The sequence below is a fragment of the Manis javanica genome, chromosome 6, assembly GCF_040802235.1.
Source record: "Manis javanica isolate MJ-LG chromosome 6, MJ_LKY, whole genome shotgun sequence".
In the NCBI taxonomy this organism is placed as follows: domain Eukaryota; kingdom Metazoa; phylum Chordata; class Mammalia; order Pholidota; family Manidae; genus Manis; species Manis javanica.
The window spans coordinates 141,277,572-141,300,463 of NC_133161.1; the positions used below are offsets into that span (position 1 = coordinate 141,277,572).

At 43.7% G+C, this 22,892-nt stretch overlaps 1 protein-coding gene across 5 annotated transcripts in view; it reads right to left on the reverse strand.

Moving 5' to 3' along the window:
• The window catches only part of GRAMD1B (GRAM domain containing 1B), a 194,198-nt gene extending 181,164 nt beyond the window's left edge, over positions 1–13,034 (reverse strand). For 3 of the 5 annotated variants that reach the window (XM_073239581.1, XM_073239579.1, XM_073239578.1), the window contains exon 1: positions 12,809–13,034. The gene's annotated coding sequence lies outside the window, so the exon portion shown is untranslated. Of the gene's footprint in view, positions 1–2,116; positions 2,414–12,808 lie in introns of those variants that run through there. The other 2 variants (XM_073239582.1, XM_073239580.1) reach the window with 1 other exon arrangement.
• Between the last annotated feature and the right edge of the window lie 9,858 nt (positions 13,035–22,892).

Consider the following 22,892-nt stretch of genomic DNA (forward strand, 5'->3'; position numbering starts at 1 on the left):
AGGAGCCGAAGAAGCCTGGGCTTGGTGGAAGATTTTCAGTGGTGGCTCCTGTAATCCAGGTCCGGATGGCCATTCCCACTGCAGCTTGAGTTGTTTATCTTTCTGCAAGTAATGCATCTATAGGTGGTGACTGTAAATAATTCATTCCTGTAAAATTCTGTATTTAGTGTGAGCTCGTGCCTTAATTGCAAATCACACTGTCAGAGGGTCCCACTTTCCAGGAACAGTCCCTTTGCTTCTACCCTGATTGTATGCTGGCCTCAAGCTGTCCTTAGTAGCTACTGCCCATGTTTGCATACCCCTTACCCACTCTAGAAGCTGACACTCTGGACCGCTGCCCTCACAGTTCTCCTCAGTTCAGCGACTGCACAGTATTAAACACCCTGGCACTGGGACTTGGGGAACTGTTCTGTCGGGTGATCTCTAAAGCCTCCATTACAGCCCTCAGAATCTATGAATCTGTGCTTTTAAGCAATCCTGGTGTATGAAAACACAGATTTTAAAAATATATGAGTAAGAATGATCTTATAATAGAGGTCATTTGTTTCACAAAAGGGATTCTCTATAATAGCTTCTTTACATGTATGACCATTTTTATTCAATTAATAAACCTGAATAAGGCACAGTCTATGCGGAAGCCACCTGTTGAATAACTTAGAGTCCAAATACACAAGAAACATATCACTCAACGCTGAGTGATCTGTTTCTCTACATTTCCAGGAAAAAGAAGAGAGCTCCATTTCCCATACCCTCAACCACTCACCTGATATAAGCTGGTACTTTTGGAAGAAATATTAACTCTGTCTGACAGTTGGAAAATTTCATTAGCAATAGACCTTCCTTGGGTGATAGAATTTGTAGGCTTGGAAGAAATATTAGATATTTAATCTAATTTCATTAGATAGTGGGTCCATCCTTTCCTAACCATGTCGCACCCATGGGCAAGCAAATATTGGGCCAGCATCATAGGGCTAGAAGTGAAACTGCTTTCTGTAAATTAAACACCTGTTGCTCAAATTCTACCTTAATTGCTTCCAGTGGTTATTTTGGGGGTAGCATGTTTTACCTCAAAGAATCATTAAAAGACAAATTGCCCTAAGGAGTCATGCTTTTTCTGCACACATTCTGTGTGCATCTACTTGTCTCCGAAGTCCGCATAGAGCAAGAAGTTAATCAAACACAGACACCTCACTAGAACTAATCCCAACAACGTGGACATTGAGATTTGCACAAAAGATGTAATGGGGTGTTCATCTGCTCTTGGAAAGGCCTTTTTGCTCTACACAAATAGAATTCCTTTTTGTGGGAAGTTCTAATGTATTTTCGATGTTACTTGTGTTATACACAACTTTACAATAGTGCCATGGCTTAATTTAAGGATATCTGCAAATAATCAACTCATATGCTCATACCCTTTCTGTTCAAGGCAAATGCATGATGATAATGAGGATCTGAACCAAGCGAAAAATGTTGTGCAGTCAGGCATAAATCAGAAATGTTCCAAAGTCCTAAAAACTTTCAGATTCACCTAAGATTTCTTGAGCCAGGCTCTGTATTTTCTCATTTAAGTCTCATAAAAATCCAGTAAGATAAGTATCATTTTTCTCATTTTAGAGATGAGGAAACCGAGGACCCCAAGACATTAAGAACTTTAGGTGTAGAGATGTGATTCAAACCCAGATATTCTGAATCGCAAAGGAATGTTTTCTCCACTCCACTGTGTTACTCCATTTCAGCCCCCTGTAAAATGTATTTTTTCAGCCACCATTCAAACTGGTTCTGTCTGTCATTTTTGCGAAGACTTGTATTTGATATTCAGTTTGGCAAATAAATAAGTAGGTGCAGTTGCGATTCTGCAAACTGATACACTTTGTTTCCCTGTTTAATTCAGTCAGTTTCTATTTGTTACCTAAATATACCACGAAGTTAATACCAATTTCCTTAGGAGTTCCTACTGCACATTCTAAATATTTTAAAAAGAAACACTATTTCAAATATTTAGCAAACCTTGTTTGCTAGAAATACCTGCAAGAAATACTTTTGATGGCTTGTTCAGATCATATAAACAAGCAGCCCTAACACCTCATTTGCTCCCAGTGTCTCAAGTGCCTCTTACCTGAAAGAAGTCTATCTGGAGGTCCGAGGTGAGTCAGCAGGGCCCTGCAGGTGCTGGTATATGGGGGTTCCTTGCACTGAGAATCAGCCACACAATGCTTCAAGCAGGGTCTTCGAGCACACCAAGGAGAGGGCCACAGACCTCTGATAAATGGGGCGGCCTGAGGCTCCACTAAATTAGTTTGCTTAAAATGGGCTTACTAGGCCCTGCTGAACTGGAAGCTTTGTGGTCTTTAGGTTCTAATTTAGCTTCCAAAGATAAATCTCACTTGTTTTCAGGGTATAGAAAGGCAGTGACTTAAATCTTGCTAGCCAGAGCAAAGTCTCCATTCTTAAAGGCTTGCTCACGTGATCTCATTCTGGGCAAGTTCACCCTTGCATCCTTGGACATTGGAACCAGGACATGAGCCTACATCCCCAACATAATAAAATGTCCCCAGCTTAACTCAAAGGAAAACCAGTCAGCACTAGCTGGCCCACTGTCCTTCAGCCCCACTGGGATAATGAAAATCCAGGTCACAATCCTGCCCCTTTCTCCCCCTCCTCTTCTCTCCCATACCCCCCAACACAACATACCATTCTTAGAGATACCCCAACTTCCTTTAGTGACCAGATGCTGTCAATCCAAAAACAAGTGCTGAGTTCCCTGTCAGTAGTGGTATTCAAGCATAGACTGAGCTTAGGGGGAGATTCTCATTCTGAGGTTGAGACCAGATGACCTCAGAGGCTACTTCCAGCACTAAAGTTGTACAGTATTTATTCTACAGGTTCCAAAGTTCTGTAGCAAATCCACACATACTCTTATTCTTCTAATCATCTTTTATGACTTCTCTTTCTTTCTCCTTGAAGAATGTCCTCCATATTCATCTAAATTAACCCTTACCAGTATAAAAAGAAACCTGGGAGCAGTTTACCCACACAACTTTGTAACACACCATTTTCCACCTTGTATCATAATTATGGATATGCATTTTCCACCTCCCCTCAGACTGTAACTGCTATCAAGGGAAAATTTATGTCACCTTCATCTTTGTCATCCTGCTACAGGGCTTACTGCACCACACAGTGCATATGCTCTGTAAACATCAGTAAATGAAGAAATGATGGCTGGGAGGGCATGGTGAGCACAGAGGACAGGTCAGGAGGTTTAAGGGAGCATCCAGTGCGAGAAGATTCCCAGACTCGAACCTTCTAGAGGAGGCTCCTCCACCAAAAAGCCCTGCTAGAGAGACACAGATGGGGGAACACTGTCTGTCTCAGCCCTACAGCATCCCGAAGGACAGCTCTGACTATGTTCACACTTCCCCTTAGATCATGTCACATTTGGCCTACATCACCTAGGAGGTCTCAGAAGTCACTGAGGACTTTTACGCTCTTTGCCCAGAACATTCATTCCTGATTAATTAAAAGCTCCGATTTCTTCGGTAAAGGTGTTTGGACTATGGGTCTTTGGGGAGCAATTAAAGGAAGAAATAAGAATGAATTTGTAAACAGCTGCTTATCTATCAAGTCTTAAGGAAGATTTTTTAAAATAAATTTATAATGTTTTGCAATACAAATAGACAGTATTTTTAGTATAAGAAATTGTATTTGCACAAAGAAGCTATTTAGCACAAATATGATTAAACTACATCAGAAGCAGGTTAAAGGTGCTATGAGTCACACATATACAGTGTCACAGTTCAAGTGAAGCTTTATTGAGAATAAGTCACCTGCAGGCTGTGTCCTGGTCTGAAACTACCAAAGGTCTTTTAACCACACCTCCTGGTTCAGAAAGCTGCTCAGGAAGCTGCCCCATCAGGTTTCATCAGATCTGATGATCCCATGTTTGGCTTTTCCAGACAAGCTATAATCTAAAGACAATCAACGCGAAGGACTGAGGTAAAGAGATACCAAGCAAGAAGGAACTTTCCTGTTAGCACAAAAGATTTACATGAATACTTTCCAAAAGGTTGTTATATTTGACAGGATGGGTCAGTCACACATTCATAATATGTGGCAGAAATAATACTTCAACACTCTGAGGACATAAATAAGCTATTGATACACATTAGCAAAAGCACCAATCTCTCCTTTCTTTCTCACGTCACACCACACTGGAAGTTAATCCTCTTTGTCCTGTGATGGCCCCAGCTTAACCATTCCTGAGAAGAGGGATTTCATCCTGCTCTTTCAAAGATCTCCAGATACACAAGTCTTCCAGGAAACCAGGCCGAGGGGCCTACTGGTGCTCCATGTACTCCAAAACACAACCACCCTGTCCGCAGTTTCCTCTCCAAAGGGTGTCTGCCAGTCCTGACTGTAAGGACACCATTGGCCAGAATTTAACTCCCCCAAGTGTGTTTGTACCATTTGAGTTTCAAAGCGGAAAAAAATACCTTAGAGGAAGCCAACCCACACATATTCAAGATAAGAAACTAGGCCCTAGAATTGCTTGTTTCCGTGGCTGCCTTTGTTAGCCAGTTTGCTGTGCTGTGAAGATGAAGTCAATCCATTAATAGTGAAAGAGCGGAGTCCAGAAGCACGTTACCGTGACTTAAAAAAATTTTTTTAAGATCAGTTTTATATTTACAGAAGTTACCTGACATGTCTACTGACCTCACCGGCCTGGTTACTGTTTCACTAACAGTGCCCTCTCCTGCCCGGCCTCAGGACCACAGGACACTGTCAAGATACTCTGCCATTATTGGCACTAAGTACCATATGGGTAAGTGTTTGGCCCTGGTTCCAGGAATAGATTGCTTGTTTTCTGAGGGGAAATGTTGCAAAGAGCAACTTAGAAACACAGGTTCTGTGCTGAAGGTGGGAAGAGGCTTTATTTAATTAGATCAATATCCAAATAGGATCATAGTAAGATTAGCTTATATTTACTGTTCACTTACTATGCATCAGCCACCATCTCAGTGAATACTCAAATCAACCCCAGGAGTTCATTTGGTATCCCCATTTTTCAATGAGAAAAATGAGGCTTGCAAAGGTCATTTAAAGACACACTGCTAACCGGCAGCTGGCTGGGATTCAAATTGGACAATCTGATGCCAGAGCTTATGCTCTCCCCGTGGTGAGCTTGGTCTCTCCTCTGGTGTGGCATGATCTCAGTCCTCCATGTCAGCATCTTGTTCCTAAGTTGGTACCTGATTTAGTAAGTCATGTATACATCTATACCACACAGTTCTTGTATATGCCTCATACAAAATACCATGAGTTCCTGATATACATCACATGGCCTTTTTGAGATACATGTAAACATGGTATGTGCAGATACATATCCTGGACATACGAATTCCCAAAACTGATGACATATTTGCATATCTTGACATTTACAGCACGCATTCCAAATACGTTAAGCTTATAATACTCATTTATTTCCTCACTGATGGGAGTCAGCACCTAGCAATTAAGTGCAAGGGTTCTGGAATGAGAATGTCCGGGTGCAAATCCTGGACCCACCATGTATTAACAAATTCGTCTCTCAGTGCCTCAGTTAACCCACGTGAAAAATCAGACTGATAACCATAGTGCCTATCTCATGGGCTTGTGGTGAGGCATATGTAAGATAATACACATATAGCACATAGCCCCCTCCCTAGGAAATGCTGAGTGAAATCTATGGTTGCATTATTTCTATGTCTGCAATCATGTGTATAAGCACAGCATATCCATCACTAATATAGTACAGACATCAGGCAGCAAGGGATGTCTGGCTGCATAGAAACGTCATACACATACCACAGAGCAGTATAAAAACCCTCTTTACCTACACAGTGCCCCAGAGGCCCCATGTATGAATCTGTTGATTTTTTCAGTAGCTCCCTACCCTCCCTCTCTCTCTCACACACACACACACACACACAAAATAAAATAAAATAAATAAAGTCTGAGCTCAACCTAACAACTTAAAACATAGGTCTATTTACTTTAAGGCCTGTGGATAAGGGGGAAGGTAGAAAATGGCAACAATCAGTACAATCCTAATCCTCATGGTTTTCAGTCTATTACCACTCTGAATAAAACGGATTCCAATGTCTTGGGTTTTTCTACCTGCCTTTTCTAAAGGAGCTAGCGAATGCTCCATCGCTTCCTTACAACGGGACTGGTTTTGCCATTCTGTTATCATCTCTATCATGCTCAGTAAAAGTTAAAAGATGGCATTTAGATCTTCTATTCAAGCGCGTGATCTTTCCAACCCTTGCCATGCAGAAGCACCCGGTCGAGCTAATGCAATGTGCTGAAACTACTGCCTTGGAAATGCCCGAAGCACAGCAACCCTAATCCACTTTGCAGACTAACTGTATTCAGAATGCTAGCTTTTATATTAAGCTATATATTATAGTAAGATCAGTTGCAGGGACAAATCCTCTTTGAACCGGAGCTAAACCATTTTTATTTATAAAACTTACAAGAGCCTGGTGCAAGAGCACAAACCCCAAACAAACCTCAGTAATAAGATAGAACAATGGCAACTATGCGGGTTTTGCACAAAGGCTATGTGGTGTGCATATTATCTAGAACCTCGTGGGTGTCATGGAGTCAAAAGGTAACAGGGACTATTTTAACAGGACACACGAAAAGCAAGCCTCAAAGTCACTGTTCTACCAACAAAGCAAACCTTAAAAATGGCAAAAGTTAGTAATTAACAGTGACTAACAAGAAGGGAACTTTGTTGATCATGCAAGTTCTGCAGCTCTTCAGAGAGGGAACCAGTAGAGCAGAACCCCACATTTTCTCTCTGATGCCTTCCCATGCAGTTCGTGGAACATTAAGCTCACTCCTAAACTGCAAAAGAGGAGACACGGGGTGTGCAAACAATCCCTGAATTCTCGTGGAAGTTTCCAGTGCCCTGTCTCCCATAATTACATTTCCTGATGTTGGTCAGTTCTCTATTCAAGACCTGTTTCCCCTGCACAGCCACTAAAGCAATGAGGGAGACGCAGGAGAATAAAAGTAGAGTGCCCATATCTCCCATTTTGATAGAATACGCTTTGCTACTTTTTTTCAGAGGGATGAAGGGGATGAAAAGGGGTGATAATAAATAAAGAAGAAAGTCTATTTCTGTCTGTTGCTGGTTTGGAGGGCAGGAAACCTTGGTGCTCAACCTTCAAGTAAGGGTGAGAGTCCAGAACTAGGTGAGTTCAGGGCAGACCATGAAATTATCCATGCTTCTTCCCAGACAGGTAATCTTCAAGGTCAAGATGGATTCACTCTGAAAACAGTACTTACAAGGTAACCAAGAGAGGATTCAGATCTTTGGGTTTCTTAAAGGTGCAGGGGAAATAATCTACTCAGGGAGTGGGACTTTATATAGCAGCACAAAGCAACTTGGAAAAATGTAGCCAGAGTCATAAACTAGTAATGCTGTTTGACCTTATAGTCCTGCTCCTAAGAGTTCTGGGGTTTGGAGAAATGTGGGTCTGGGAATTCAGACCTGAGCACAAATCCTGGTTCTGTGTTCACTGGCTGTGTCGCTTGGCCAAGCTACTTACTTCTGTAGGTTTCAGCTTCTTTCTGTACAAAGATAATTGGCACTTCAAGGCTTGGGGAAATAAAGTGATACACTACAAGAAAAGTGCCTGGCAAAAAATAGGCGCTCAACAAATTGTGTTATGCTTTGGTTCTTTTTCTAACGGTAAGAATAATTATTTCTTATGCAAGAGAGAATGTTCATTCAGCAGTGAAAAGTTGGCACAACCATAAAGAAAAAACCAATAGAATGACAAAGGAAATCATGGTATTTTCAGTGGAAAAAGAAATACAACTATGTAAAAATGTGAGCATACATCTACTATATATTTAAATCATTGATGGTTATCTTTGTTTACATTTGCTGGAAGTGGAACAATATTGCACATTTGCTAAAATTACATTGTGTGTGTAATTCTCTATGCTGAGTGATATCATTATAGATTTTATTTGCTCATATGAATTGTTTTTAAGATAAAGTATTTTTAATCTAAGAAAAATGTCAAGATTAATTTCATTTCTTAATTTAACATGAAAAAAAATCAGGATGTGTAAATGGTCCCTAGGTATTTCTGAACCTCAGAGGAAATATAACTTAAGCTAGTAACACCAAGCCCACACTTGCCTAAACAGCAGCAAATCCATTCCAAAGCTGGTGTTAGGATTTCTAGAGATCTGTTTACTGGGATTGCTAAAAGAAAGCCATCATCCTCCTTGTGTATTTATTAGAAATATGTTGCCAATATTTGTTATACCTGCTCTGTGCCAGGAACCATGTAAGGTGATACATCTGTAAGTATCCTGCCTTCGATGAGTACGTAACCTATTAAAGAAGGTAATCTATTCAAGTACTTAAACAGAAGGCAGAGGGAAGTGCCATAGGAGGTACACAAGGCTCTTGAGGGGCTGCACCCCTCACCTCAATAAACCACAGGTAGGCATGAAGGAGGGCATGTATCTTACAGGTGAAAAAATTAAACCTTGCCTAGCAGCCTCTCAGCAATTAAGTAGCAGAGCCGGGGAACCTGAACACATGTCTTCTAATGACACCTGGTCTGATTTCTTCACTTGATCATATCCTCTCCCTACATAAAGTGATTTGGAAGCTCTCTTTGCCAGCATCTTCTTTCTAGGACTTCAGGGTCCTCCTAAAACTCTGAGCAAGCACGTGCAGTCCCAGGTCTCAAGAAGTGCCGCTATGCTGCTCCTATAGGGTGTGGGGTGCAGCTGCCAAGCAGTTGGAGCAGGGGCTGGGAGCACAGGGGTTCTTGCGTTGGTAAAGAATGGGGACTCCAAAGACTTGAATCCCCAGTAGTCTGAGCTGCATGTGGGGCATCTCAGGGACAGCATCTGGGCACAGCTGATTTTGCTCTGAAATACTTGTGTCTGCTCGGTGTCAGGAGGAGGTTGGAGCGACAAAGTCTCTTCATGCCCTCTTCTTCATCCCTTCTACCTGATCCTCACTCTTCACTCCCCTTTTCCTCTTCCATTTCCTTCTTTTCTCCTTTTCTCAGTCAGATTTCTCCCCTCCCCTACCCCCACCCCCATTTCTTCTGCTCCTTTAAACTCTTTTTCCTTGTCCCCAAAGTTTCTCTCCCACAAACCCCGGGGGGCTGGTCCCTGACCTCATAACCGTCACCCTCCCACCTGGGCCTGGGCCTGCCTGCTGGCCTCGGGAGTTGATGAGAATCAGAGATGTCGGCAGGGGTCAGAGAGGGAGAGGTGGGAATGGAGAATCAATTTCTCAAATCTAGTCTTGTGCCTCAGTTCTGACTCCACTATGGTTTGAAACTGATTAGAGTTCAGTGAGGGTAAGTCACACACCTGTTACTGGCCTCGAAAGGAAAGCAAGGGGAGCACCCCCTTTGGAGAAAGGAGGCTGCAAATGTCCTAAAGCTTCTTGCATTTGCTGTTTGCGGGTTTTGTGGTTGCTATCATTTTGTTCTTTCTGAACTATATTTTCTGGCACCTCAGTCACCAACTCTGAAAGCAGAAATAAGGCCTATTTCTCAAGGTTCATATTTACAAAAAGCCATACTGGCTGCAGGCAGAAGTCCTTGAGTCCCAAGCCAGCAAGTCTCATATGTCTGCCGAGTAATTAGCCTGTGTTATGGTAACTGGACCCAGAGGCCTGGACAATGGGTGTTATTTTAAAAACCAAAGACAAATAAACCATTGACCGTAGTGATCTCATTCTCAGAAACTCCTGTCTGCGTGCCAGGGAAGGGAAGACAGGCCAAACAGATAAGGCCAGAAGTGGCCCAGCTGAGAAATGCAAATGTTCAGGGTATCAAGTGAATAAGAATGGGGTATTCCAGAGGGGCCAACCACCCCACATTTGTAGGGCTCTTGCAAGTCAAACACATATAAACAATATGATTTTTACAACACCTGGATAAAAGAAAGCTGAATAGGTGCAACATTACTTTAGAGATGAGAGAATAGGACCAGAGATACCGTGACTTACTGCAGGGGTCCCACAATAAGAAGTAAACGCAGGAAACCCGGCCAGGTGTGCCCTTTCTAAATTACCGTAATTATCAAAGACGGTTGCCTGGTAGTTATGTGGTCAGACAATGACAGTGTTGGGAACCCAGGTCTTCTTAATTCCAGAAATGTCTTTTTATTACCTAAAAACACCAAATTATAGAATCACATTTCTTTTTCTCTGGCTCTTTATGATAAAGATAACTCTAGCAGGGCCGCCTCTGGGCAAATACCCATACCATTAAAAAGAGGACAAGCATTATAGACCAGCTTAGTCCTTGTATTACTTCTAGTCTTCTGAAACAATAAATATTGCACTTTATCTGGAAGTTAGAGAAGCCACGTTCTACTTTCAGCCGCAGGGCTTTTGACTAAAGGGTGCTTCCAGTCTTCGAGGTTTGGCTCAGAACGTTCAGGACTCTAATAACTGACAGGCTGGACCAGCGTTAGTGTTAGGTGGCAGAGTTATCCTGCATGAATTCACGCTCAACGATTTAGAGAGAGTTTAAATCATTCTAGCAGACTCCTAGTACATCCCAGTTATTTCACTTAATTAAAAATGCTCACTACCCATCAGTGCATAGGCAACTTTACGAAACTTGTCAAACTGCCCTATGGACAACATCTGCTGGCTCAAAGGTTTGGCATGAGAGGAGTGGGTCCCCAAATTCGTCCCTCTTCCATTCTGTTTTCTTAGCTAATAGTGAGGTGTGACATGCCACCTGCTTACACACTCAACTCATCCAAGTTATTGTGAAAAATAAAATGCATTCTGATTCCTTGGTTAGACGATGATTCACTTCTGCACTAGTTTTAATATAACCTAGGTCCTGTGTCTACACAAAATAAAAGAGGTGGCAGGGAGAGCTACTGGCCACACACACAATTAGCTGTAAAGACATAAAGAAGCTACCAAAATCCCAGCTGTTTTCTGCACTGATGCAACACCCAATAAGATCGTTCTCTTCTGTCTCACTTAGTTTCCTGTTGGGAACAGCGTTAGTGTCCTGGCCTTTTCTCAGAGCAGCTGGGTCCGAAAGACGAATCACTCCTGTAAATTTACACAGCAACACACAGTGACTCCTGGCTCAAGACTCGCCGTGAAGCCTACGATCAGCTCCACACTGATGTTCCAAAGTTTACTAATCAAAGGCATCAACAGGCCACTTCCCTAAACCCGTTCACAGAGATCTATATTCTCTCGTTTGAGATTGTCAAGATTATGATCCTAACACCTAGAGCCTTCACCTCACTATAAAAGAACAGCCTCACAACCCTGGATTCCCGACTGTGTGGAACCATCACGGAGCAGTAAGCCATTTGTCTGCCGTCTGTGGAAAAACCTAGACTGTGAGCTCCTGAAAAGCAGAGGCTTTACCCAGATGAGGCTGGATTCCCAGAGTCTAGCTCGGTGCTTGGTACATAATTGGCCCTCAATATATACAGGATGGATCAGTGAATAGACTCACACATTTAACTTTGGGAGATGAGAGAGACGAGAGCCAGCCCATCAATTTGCTTATAGCCATGGCATTCAGGAGCTCTGACTGTTCACCTTGCTTCGAAAAGGTTATTCTACTGGCCCTTTTTAAAACAGCCAGTCTATAACTAGACAGAAACCTGAAACAATAGGTTCTTAATGCCCTCTGGTGGCCAAGATGATTTCAGAGGCCAAAGTCCCCACAGCAGTCCTAAAGCTTTGAATCTAATCACCTAGCAGCCAAGAGTCTGTGCACTTTGCATTTTACCCATTCCCTCCTCCAAACAAGGGAGTCCCTGGCCTGTGGGCCAGAAAGACACCACCCCATTGGTAAGGTCCTTGAAGGCAGATGAATACGTCAAGAAGCTGAAATTGAACCTTTTAACCATGAACTGCCTTTCAGGGAATGGTCTGTGGTTTCAAGAGCTATAGAAAAAAAATGCCATTTGAGGAAGATAGTAATTTCCAGTCTGGAACATTCAGATTTCTATTTGAGGATTATCAGGCCAGGTCACCATTCTGAGCAGTAAAGACCTTTCAGAAGCCCTTTCAAACCTCACATTGCTAGCATTGCATATTACATTTCCACTTCATAGAAGGAGAAACTGAGGATTCAAACCAATTTCAGAGAAAAGGACCATTATATCCACTCAAGCCTACAGAAGCTTTTCAGTTTGTTCTGTTTTGTCTTAAACAGGTTGTAGATGAGAAAGTATAAATCATTGCAGATACTTCCAAGATAAGCACCACATGCCGGGTTTGTGTGCCTTATCCCACTGTTGATTCTTCAGCACCCACAACCATGTCTTGACACATCAGTACATATTTGAAGAACAAATGAATGAACTAAGCCTAAAGAGAAGGAGGTGCATCTTAGTGGAAACTATTGCTTGTGGGAGAAGATGTCATTTCCTCCTCTGAGAACCTTTGAAAACGAGTTACTTCTCACTTATCATATAAATGACAGAATTTGATGGCTGGAGGGAACCTTAGAAATCATCAGTTTGATCTCACTTGTTTCCATTCATTCACTTCATAGAAGAGAAAAATGAAGTTGAAGTCAGAGAAGTTGAACAACTCGACAAAGGTCACCCAGCTATTTCATGGCAGAGCCTCCAGTGAATCCAAGCCTCCACTTCCAACACGTTCTAAATGAGTAATGACAGTCAAAGGTTTTAGCTGCGGCTCACAGTAAGAAATACATCGTGATCCATCCAGTACAAACATGCACACACAACACTAAAAAGAGCTTCATGAAATACTCACCTTTCCACGTACTCTACCCTCGTCTACTGTCCACTCTCTTTCATTTTCTTACAATATTTGGATTGCATCTCACTGAGTCAATTTCGTGACTTGATAAATGTTAAAGTATTCCACGATAGCACCGTGGCTACTATGCCCTCTCCTCTTATATAAGGCTGCAGTCCTCCAAAATCTCCTGCCAAGGAAGAGAAGTGGAGCGGTCAGCTTCCTGGGACTCCTTGGCCAAGGATCCCAATCTGATGACTCAGTATGGGTATATCTCCCACTGTCAAGTTTGGTTCCACTCCAAGCAGCGCGCTCCTTTCCAGCCGGGTAACCACAACAGTGCTCTTGGGATTAGGCAGATTAGGGCGGCTGGCGGCAGCCTTGCCCTGGTCCTTGGCTGGCTCTCTAACCCACAAGCTAGCGGGGGTTTACATCCTTACATAAGAGCATGACCTCATCTCTCAGCAGCCTCTCTGCCACATCACTCGCCACTAGCCTAGGAGCCTGGGAAGGGGAGAAGCAGAGAGGGGGGAAGAGCCGGACAAGTAGGTGGGTCTGAGCAGGTCCTCGGCTCCATGAGCAGGTGTGAACAGACGGACTGCTGAACAGCCTTCAGGAGGTGGGCAGCCTCCCCCTCTCTCGTGCATACGCATGCACAGACACATTCACGGTTGTCTTGAGCCCATTTGATCATTTCCCCCCTCTCCCCCAGCCGCATCTCTTCCCCAGATCTTCTTCACCAAATATCTTTGGTGAAGCTCTGATGAGACATGGTAGGGAGCCAGTTTCTTAGCAATTCCCCTTCTAACTGACAGATCGGGTCTTCCTGCTCTGATTTCCCATTTTCCATACTCTGTGGCAGCCAGGGCTGAAAACCTCCCCATAGCAACCTGGACACTTTCCCACGACTCCCTGACACCGGGCAGAATTTTTAGGGTTGGCAACTCACCCTCAACCCTCAGAAGCAGTTCGCAAACTGGAGGCTGCCCCATCCCTTCCCAGGGAGTCTCCACCTGGCTGCAGGGCAGAGCAGTGAAGGCAGGAGGGCACTGGGGACAATGCTTTGAAAACCATTTCACATATTCTTAGAGATGGGTTTGGAGCCTAGGCTCTCGGTCTGGGTTCTGCTTCTGGAAGGGGAAGATGAGAATGAACTGGCAGGCAGGAGAGCATTACCCTAACCCTAGCTCTGCCACCAAAGTGCTGTGTGAGGTTAGGTCAGTTACTTAGCCTCTCTGGCTCACCATTATCTCGTTTTTTAAGTAAGTGATTAGGTTTTGAAAAACAACAAAAGTTAATTGGTCACCTTCAGTGATCCCTTCAACAGTTCAGAGAATTAATTCATTATCTTGAAAACTGACAAATAAAGGAAAAGAATCAAGCATTTATCCTTCATTCTCTATATCAACTACAACAGTAGATAACCAAATAGTTCTCAAGGGGAAGCATCTCTTTCAAAAAAATAGTACAAAAAATAAGTGACAGAGAAATGATGGTGTATCACCATTTCACAACATCCAATGAATTGATGAGTCTAGACATTAAGCATCAACATGTCACAGAAGAGACAGACATTGTGTGCCTCCTGGGAACAGAGCACACCACCACCCATGACCTTGCCAAAAAGATCCATTCAGATCAAACCCATTCAGGTCAAACTTCCGGGCCCAGCAACCAATTTCCAGGAAATAAAGGGAAAAAATATCTGTTGAATTGTATTATGAGCGTGCAAGCTGCACAATCCTGCCTGGGAGCAACTCTACAGGCCTAATGACCTGAGTGCTTCAAAACAGAAAGTTTAAGGAAAAGAAACTGCTACAAGGTGAATCTGGAGAGTAATGGAGACTTACAAGACATGCCGATTTTTTAAGTGGCAGCGACTATACTAGAACGTCAAGAGAGTCACGAGGAAATGATTGTGAGAGTCAGGAGGTGATGGCTTTGGGTGCGTGGAGGGGAGGGGGGCGCCTGTGGTCGGATCTGGGTACATTCAGGAGCTTCTGGAGTGGCCAGCAGAGTTTTACTGCCTGTGTGTCATTCCCTGTATCTGCATTTTATTTTAGAATAGGGTGATTTTAAAAGTGAGAGGGCAGAAAAAACACCTTTAATTCTTCACCACCTAGAACATTGGGTTCTGGGATTCTATATTTGGAAAGCCACAGGGGTCACAGCATGAGGCTGACCATGAGACACCACACGGCAGGAGGCAGGAGGGCAGAAAGGTCAAGACTGAAGTGTCTGCAGAGCGGGGTAGACCTGGCCTTGGGTCCTGACTGTCACTTACTGTCTGTGACACCAGGAGATGCAGCTAACCTCTCTCAGCCCATTTTCCTCACGTACTAAGTGGAGATAATAATAGTTCCTGCTTTGTCATTGTGACAATTAAATAACTCCCCAGAGTTCTTAGCATAGTATCTGTATTGAGTAAGTCTTCAATACAAGTAAGTTAATAATAATTATTATAGTTATGACTACTATTGCTATTATCTATCTGGTTATTATCTCTCTATCTATTAGGATGTGCCTAATGTGGATAGAAGTAAACCAGAAGGTGGGTTTCTCCTTCCAAAAAAGGGGTGTGAATGAGAACCTGGCCCTGTTGGGCCACGAGGGCCTGGGGTGGCTGTAGAAGTAGAGCTTCACAAGCCTTCCAGTGTCTGTCCGCAGAGGATTCCCAAGGGATATGCTGCCTTCTTGATCCATTCTTTCTCCTCCCCATTAACTACCAAACAGGCTTCCACCCTAAGCCACTGTCACCAAAAATCATGCTCATCAAATGAGTCTGGTGGCCTGTGTGCCCTTGAGGTGGAGGAGACTTCAGGGCACAGATCGCTGTTTCCCTTGGTCACTGGAGCCACTCCGTATAAGGAAGCCACCAGATGAGCAGGTGCCCATGGGAGCCAAGAAAGCCCAGTGGTGAAGACCATGAGCCCTGCACAGGGCTGACGGCCAACACGCTGCTGTAAGAACAAGGTCTGCATGCATACAGCCTGTGGAACCTGGGAAGCACTGCCCCCATGTCAGGAGTGAGTGTAATGTCTCTAGTAGAATAACCAGATGTCTTCTGCTTTTCTTACTCATTTTTGGGAGGGCTGGGGAGTAGGAGAATGCTGTGCTATTTAGGGCTAGAGGTTAGTCAGTCTTCCTTCGAGTTATTATTCAAACAATGTCATCTTATCTGCTAACCAAGGGCAAGTTGCTTAATCTCACTGTGCCCTCATTTCTTCATCTCTAAAATGAAGATAAGAGCATCTGCTTCATATGGTTGCCATGGAGATTAAGTGAATTAAAAAATACAAATTGTGTTCAACAATGCCTGGCACATTGTCTGTTTTAAAAAAAAAGCTATGTTCAGATTTTCTGGATTCAAGGACTAGCTCCTTCCCTTAGTTCAGCAACCTTAGAAAAGTTGCTTCGCCTCTCCACATCTCTGGTTTTCCATCTATAAAATGGGGATAATAGTAGTACCCAGGTGGTTGGATTGGTGTGAAAATGAAGTAGGATAATGCAAGTAAAACTCCTGGCTGATACAAGATATTTAATAAATATTAGCTATTATTAGACTCAAAATGCCAGATAAAGGGCAAAATTTTGTTCTCTCCTTTGTCCAAAGGAGAGCAAAATGCATAGGATATTGATATTGGGTAGACATTCTCTGAAACACAACCCCCGTCTCCAGCCACTGAGCTTTCCTCACAGATGACAAAGCAGCACCCTGGGGTCAAGGACAGGCAGGTCTCTGCAGGTCCACCACATCTGACGGGGGGGGGCAGGTGGGAGAGCAATGGGACACGCGGTGCAGCACTTCTAAGCCACGGAAATGGAGATGAGCACAGGGGACGAGCAAGCCGACTTTTCCAGGGAAGGGTGGTGAGTAAAGGGAGGGGGAAGGAATGGCAAAGAAGAGAGAGGCTTTGCTCCCCACTGCAGCTACGGACAGTCATGAAGCCAGCTTCTTTCTTCCAAAGAATGGCCAGGCCATGACTATGAAGAAATAGCAGCTAGAGCTTATTTGAGTTTCCACCGGCGGGGTTGGGGGGAGTCCCTAGTTGCCTTTTCTCTCTGACACTTCACTCGATTCTCTCAACCATTCATCAGGACAGAAATATTTTGAATAGGGAGCCCTATTTCACAGATGGTCTTTAGCCAGAAGAGGTAAAAAAAACACTTAACCTGAAGTCATGAGTAACTCAGGTTCTCTAAGCACTCATCCAGGGCTCTTTGGCTCAGTCCCGGGGTTCTCACCCTTGGCTACCCACTGGTATCACCTGAGGAGCTGGTGCCAGGGTCTCACCCATAGAGATTCTGATTTATTTGGTCTGAGGACCAGCCTGGACGTTGGATTTCTAAACACCCCAGTGTCAATGTAATACAGAGCCAAGGTCAAAAGTGACGACTTGAACATATTTGACTTCTCAGGTAATAAATAAAACCCACATTTCGCCTGGAGAAGCTGATACTTCCTTTGTCCTTTTGGGTAAGTTGGGCAAACAGGGTGCAGAAACCATGTCAAAACTACTTTTTGAGAAATGAGTTACAAAGCAGGAATGTATCTGAAGACTTCAAAGGAAAGAAGGGTCCCCACTGTTTCCCTGTATACATTTCCAAAATTTTACTATTTAATTTTATTTGTGTTTCAGCTAATAAAACAACTTTGAATGGAAAAGCTCTTCCTTAGTATGAAAATCAAGATTATCTTTCCAGACGCTTTCTTTTCCTGAATCTGTTTGATTTAATTAAACTAAAAGAAATTTTAAAAAGCTCCAGTGCTCAATGGCTCATGTAACATTTATTGATATTTTGCTAAACAGGTGTGACATAGTCCCCTACTCAAGGGATTATGCGCTTGTAGGATGGACGGGACACATACACAAATAACAAGAAAAACATTCATGCTAAGTTCATGGAAGTGCATGGTGCTTAGCACATAGAAGACTCTCAGTAAGTATATGAGAAAAAAGAAGAGGGGTAGGAAAGAAGAAAGGAAGGATGGAAGAGGGTAAAAACATAGTTTGGGGGTTATGAAATGAAAAATCACAATGTGTCGGGAGAAAGTCATAATTGCAGCCTTGTAAAGGAGGTCAGAGTCCACGAGATCAAAGTGTACACTAAAGCGGAATGCGTGAAAGCCTACGTTTGGGAAGCACAAAGTGGTGCCGTTGATAGAGCAGAAGGAATATCGACACTGATGCTAAGAGAGAACGTGATGAAAGAGAGCGCTGTTGCCAGTGTGGAAAAAAAAATGCACAGACTAACGTTCTTATCCTTAGAGCAACAGGATGACCATAAGTTCTGTTTTTTTTCAAGACAGTACTTAATTAATTTATATCTCTGGTTCATGCATAATTGCTAGGAGCACTATTCCGCTCTCAAAACTGCTACAGTTTGTATAATAAATTATATGATCACCTTAGCAACAAGAAATCTTCAAACTCTTTAAGAAACCAGAGGACAAAGGAGTAGGATAAGCCTGATGGTATCAGAGTAGCATTTACCTACCAGGTGTTTCTATGGATTTGCACTCAGTAAGGGAAGACATGAGATACAGATGGAAAGACTGTTCAGACACTACAGCTTTACTCTAGGCAAAAGTGAAAAGAGCCTCAACTGGCCCACAGGTAGGCACCCTGTGAGTTAGCCCCAGCAATCCCCTGCTTGTGGGGTTCAACCCTGTGTGGAATAGAGCTGACCTGTGTAATCAGTAGGATGTCGCAGAAATGATGCGTGTGACTTCTGAGCCCAGCTCCTAAGAGGCACTGTGGCTTCTTCCTCGCTCTCTTTTTCTTGGATTGCTTGGCCGAGGAGAAGCCACTGACATGTTTTAAGAACCCTCAGACAGCCCCATGGGAAGGAGCGTGTGGTGAGGACTGAAACCTGACATCTCCAGCACATCGCCGCCAGCCCAGGGAGTGCACCATCTCGGACGTGAGTCGTCCGGTCCCAGGTGCTGTCTGCGTACCGTCTCACAAGATATCCCACGCCAGCGCCATCCACCAAGCGTCTCCTGAGTTCCTGACCCACAGAAACTGTGTGAGATAAAAATGCTTATTATCGTTTTAACCTGCTAGGTTTTGGATAATTTGTTATGCAGCAACAAATAGTAGATCATAAAAATAAAAAAGGAAGGATAAAAATGAATTGCATATGGAAACCCAGAGTAACTGGCTTTGGGGTCCTTCCCCCAGGTCCTCCCCTAATTAACCGTGTGATGTTGGTGAAAGTACCTAATATGTAAAAGTCCTGGTTTCCTCATCTGCAAAATACTCAGGCCTAGCTAATGTTCTTCATGTCCCTTCTAGCCACCAAATTAAATGATTCCGTGATTCTAAAAGTATATTTATTAGTCAGAGGGCAGGGTGATTAGTCAGAAATTATCACAATAGCTGCAGAGCTCTCTGTGTCTCTGGCCTCACCCTGTCTTATCAAGGACTGAACTGAAGATACAAAAGACATTCTTGTCAAAATGGAAGGGGACAGAGAACACAGATGTAAAGCAATTACAGTGGTTAAAGCAAAGTGCTTAAAAGTTTTGAAATCCTGGAACAGTGAGCCAAGTCTAAGAAGACAAAATGTAACTCAGACTCATAGACTGAAGATCTGAAAATTTACCTCTGTGAGCATAAGAGTGTGCTAAGAGTATTATTCACTGTTGGTCAATAATGTGAACTGGTTGCCAAGGAATGAATTCTGTCTTTCTTTTGTTGGATTCATGAGTTCATTCAGCAGTCACCTGGCACTATAGTGGGCATTAGGGCTGTAGCAATGATTGAGACACAGGCTACATTTATACAGTTACAGAACCTGGAAGTAAGGGAGGGGAGAATCCCGTGGTCATCCTTGCTTGGTCAAATTGTATGTGAATATTGGGCCACAATGCCATGGAACCTATAGACAAACTAGGGTTTGGCCTGAGAATAGTTAACAGAATGAATATGGAATTTTAAGTAGTCACAATCAACTACTCTTATAAGGTAGCTGCTCTGTGTCCCATCCAGGAACAGTATGTCCAGAGAGAAGAAAGGATGGCTGAGGATACAATCTTATCAAACACCAATACATAAAGGACGAGTGAAGAACAGGATCTGCAAAAGAGGCTGAGTAGTAGCAAGAAAAGCAGGAGAAAAACCTGGGAACTAAAACAAGAATGAGTTTCAAAGATCAAAAGGATGTGATCTGGTACTTGCCTCTCCTCCGCTTCCCATTCTGCCCTTCTAACTTGTTCGCTCTGACATCTTTTCGTTGTTCCTCAAATACATCACACTCATTCCTAACTCTGAGTCATTGTCTTTGCTGTTCCTGCTGGTTGGCATGCTCTTCCCCCAGATCCAAGCCTGAGTCCCGTCCTTCATTCAGAGCTCAGCTCAGATGCCCCCTCTTCAGTGAGGACATCACCGATCACTCTAACCAAAATAATAACTCCCATCTTGATTCACTTCTTACCTAGATTCGTTTCTCCTCTCAGCATTTATCATTCATCCCCTAACATTTCATACATTTTACTCGATTCTTTATCTATCATCTCCTACCCCAGCCCCCCAGGTGCCATTCACACTCACTGATTCCACCTGCTTCTTTTCACTGGTGAATCCACATGCACACTACAGTGTCTGGTGTCTTGTGGAAAATTTGCTTTCTGCCTAAACTGGGATCTTTTTCTGATATTTTTCTCATGAATAGACTGGTGTTACAGGTTTGGGGGAGGAAGGCCACAGAAATAAAGTACCATTCTCGATACATCATATCAAGCATCCATACCATCAAAATGACTTATTACTGTTGAGGTTGACCTTGATCACCTAACAAAAGTAGGATTTGTCAGGTTTCTCCACTGTAAAGTTACTAAGTTTCTCCCTTTCCATAATAACTATAGGGTTTTTTGTTGTTGTTTAATTATCATTATCATGTAAAATCTACATTTGTGGGCCTGGTTATTTCAAAGAAAAAAGGTTGCACATTGTGATGGTTAATTCTATGTGTCAGCCTGATTGGGCTAGGGGATGCCCAGATAGCTGGTAAAACATCATCTCTGGGTGTGTCTGTGAGGGTGTTTCTGGAAGAGATGAGCATTTGAATCTGTAGACTACGTGAAGATCGCCCTCTCCAGTGTGGGTGGCCATCATCCAATTGGTGGACAGTCTGAATAGAACAGAAAGGCAGAGCTAGGGAAGAGTCACTCTCTGCCTGATCCGGGACACTCATCTTCACCTGCCCTTGGATGCTGACACTCCTAGTCAGGAGCCTTTCAACCTGGACTGGGTCTTAACACCACTGGCTGCCCTGGCGTCCATGCCTTCAGACTAAGACTGAATCATACCACGAGCGTTTCTAGTTCTCCAGCTTATAGACAGTGGAACCCACTGTAAACCAGGCCTGAGTCTTCTTCCTCTGCCATTTAATCGCAGGGAACTCCCCAAGAGGCCATAAGCACAGGCTGGCAGAGAAGGCAGTGTCGTGTATAAGGGATGACGGGCATTTGGGCCAATCTTCATGCAACTTTTTTGTGCCTTAGGGCCTGCTCAGGCCTGAGATCATATATTCTACTCCATTTGATACTGGAGTATGGCTCTGCTTGCCCAACTTTATGACTTAGTAGGCCACATAATATCCAGTACATGATGGACGGTTCAGGTCTCAAGGTAACTTGGTGTCCCATCAAGTGCTCTGTACCTAAGGCCCAGCAGAAGGCCAAGAACTATTTCTCAACAGGAGAGCAATTATCTGCAGATGATGGCAGGGCTTTGCTCCAAAATCCTTCAGGCCTGTGCTATGATTCACCCAAAAGGGCCTGCCAAAGGCTCCAAGCAGCATCCCTGTCGGCCACTAACAAAGAACTACTGGGCCGACCAGATCATACGGCGTAAGTGGCGGAGCAGCTTGCAAAGCAGCCTGGACCTGCTGCAGAGCTTTCTCTTGTTCTGAGCCCCGCTCAAAACTAGCAGCTTTCCAGGCCTACGTTGAGGACTATGTTACCTCCAAAATCCAGAGAGGCCCCACTAGGCATTGTGTTGTCTCTTTCTTGTTTTAACAACCGACCCTGAACCTTAGAAGAGGTAATGCAACGTGCCCCATTCATGGTATCATTTTCTGTCTTAATCCATTTGGGTTGCTGTAACAAGAATGCCATAGACTGGGTAGCTTATATACAACAGAAATTTATTTTTCACCATCCTGGAAGCTGGGAAGTCCAAGATCAAGTTGCCAGCAGATGCTAGAGAGGGCCTGCTTCCTTGGTCACAGATAGGCTGTCTCCTCCGTGTGCCCTCCCACTGCAGAGGGGTAAGTGAGCTTTCTGGGGTCTTTTTCATATGGGCATTAATCGCATTCATATGGGCTTTGTCTGCATGATCTAATTTCCTCCCAAAGGTCCTGCCTCCAAACACGGTTACAGTGGAATAAGTTTTCAACATGAATTTGGGAAGGCAAAAATAGCCAGTGTATGGCACTAGGTCAAATAGGGTAACAGAAGGCTGGTGCTTGGTTTTATACACACTGAGGGCCAGAAAACAAGACTCTGAGACCTCTGGGGTTGCTAGAGCCTGAATCGAGGAACTCAAGGAATTTGTTACACCCCTTGCTTCACGGAACAGTAAGTGGAAAGCAGACACTGGAGTGGGTGCTCTGTTCTTGGAGAAGCCTTCAAAACCGGCTCATCTTGTCACAAGAGCCCACACTCCCTTGGACCATCCTTCATTCTCTACAGAAAAGAATGCCAATTCAGTGACTTGGGGAGTTTTCGTTCCCCCTTTCCTTCTAAATACAGTCTGTCTGTGGTGGTAAACACTGTGCTGCACGAATGCGTGTAGGCCTGTGTGTCAGAAAACACACTGCCTTTCTGGAGTGCGTGGTGATCTGCTGTGAGCCATGACGCCACATGAGGACTGTGCCAAATTAGTCCTTCTCTGAGAAATCTTCCTGGGGATACTTTACATCCAGAGCCATTACTCATGAAGCCAGATGATGCTTCTTAAAATGCCAGCATCGTGGTACTCAATAGTTTTGCACACCCCAGCTGGGGTATTTGTGATTCTCTGGTGAGGGTCAGAGACTGCCTCTGGCCACTTCTACCTTTCTTATCCTGGAAGAAACCCAAACAGAAAAG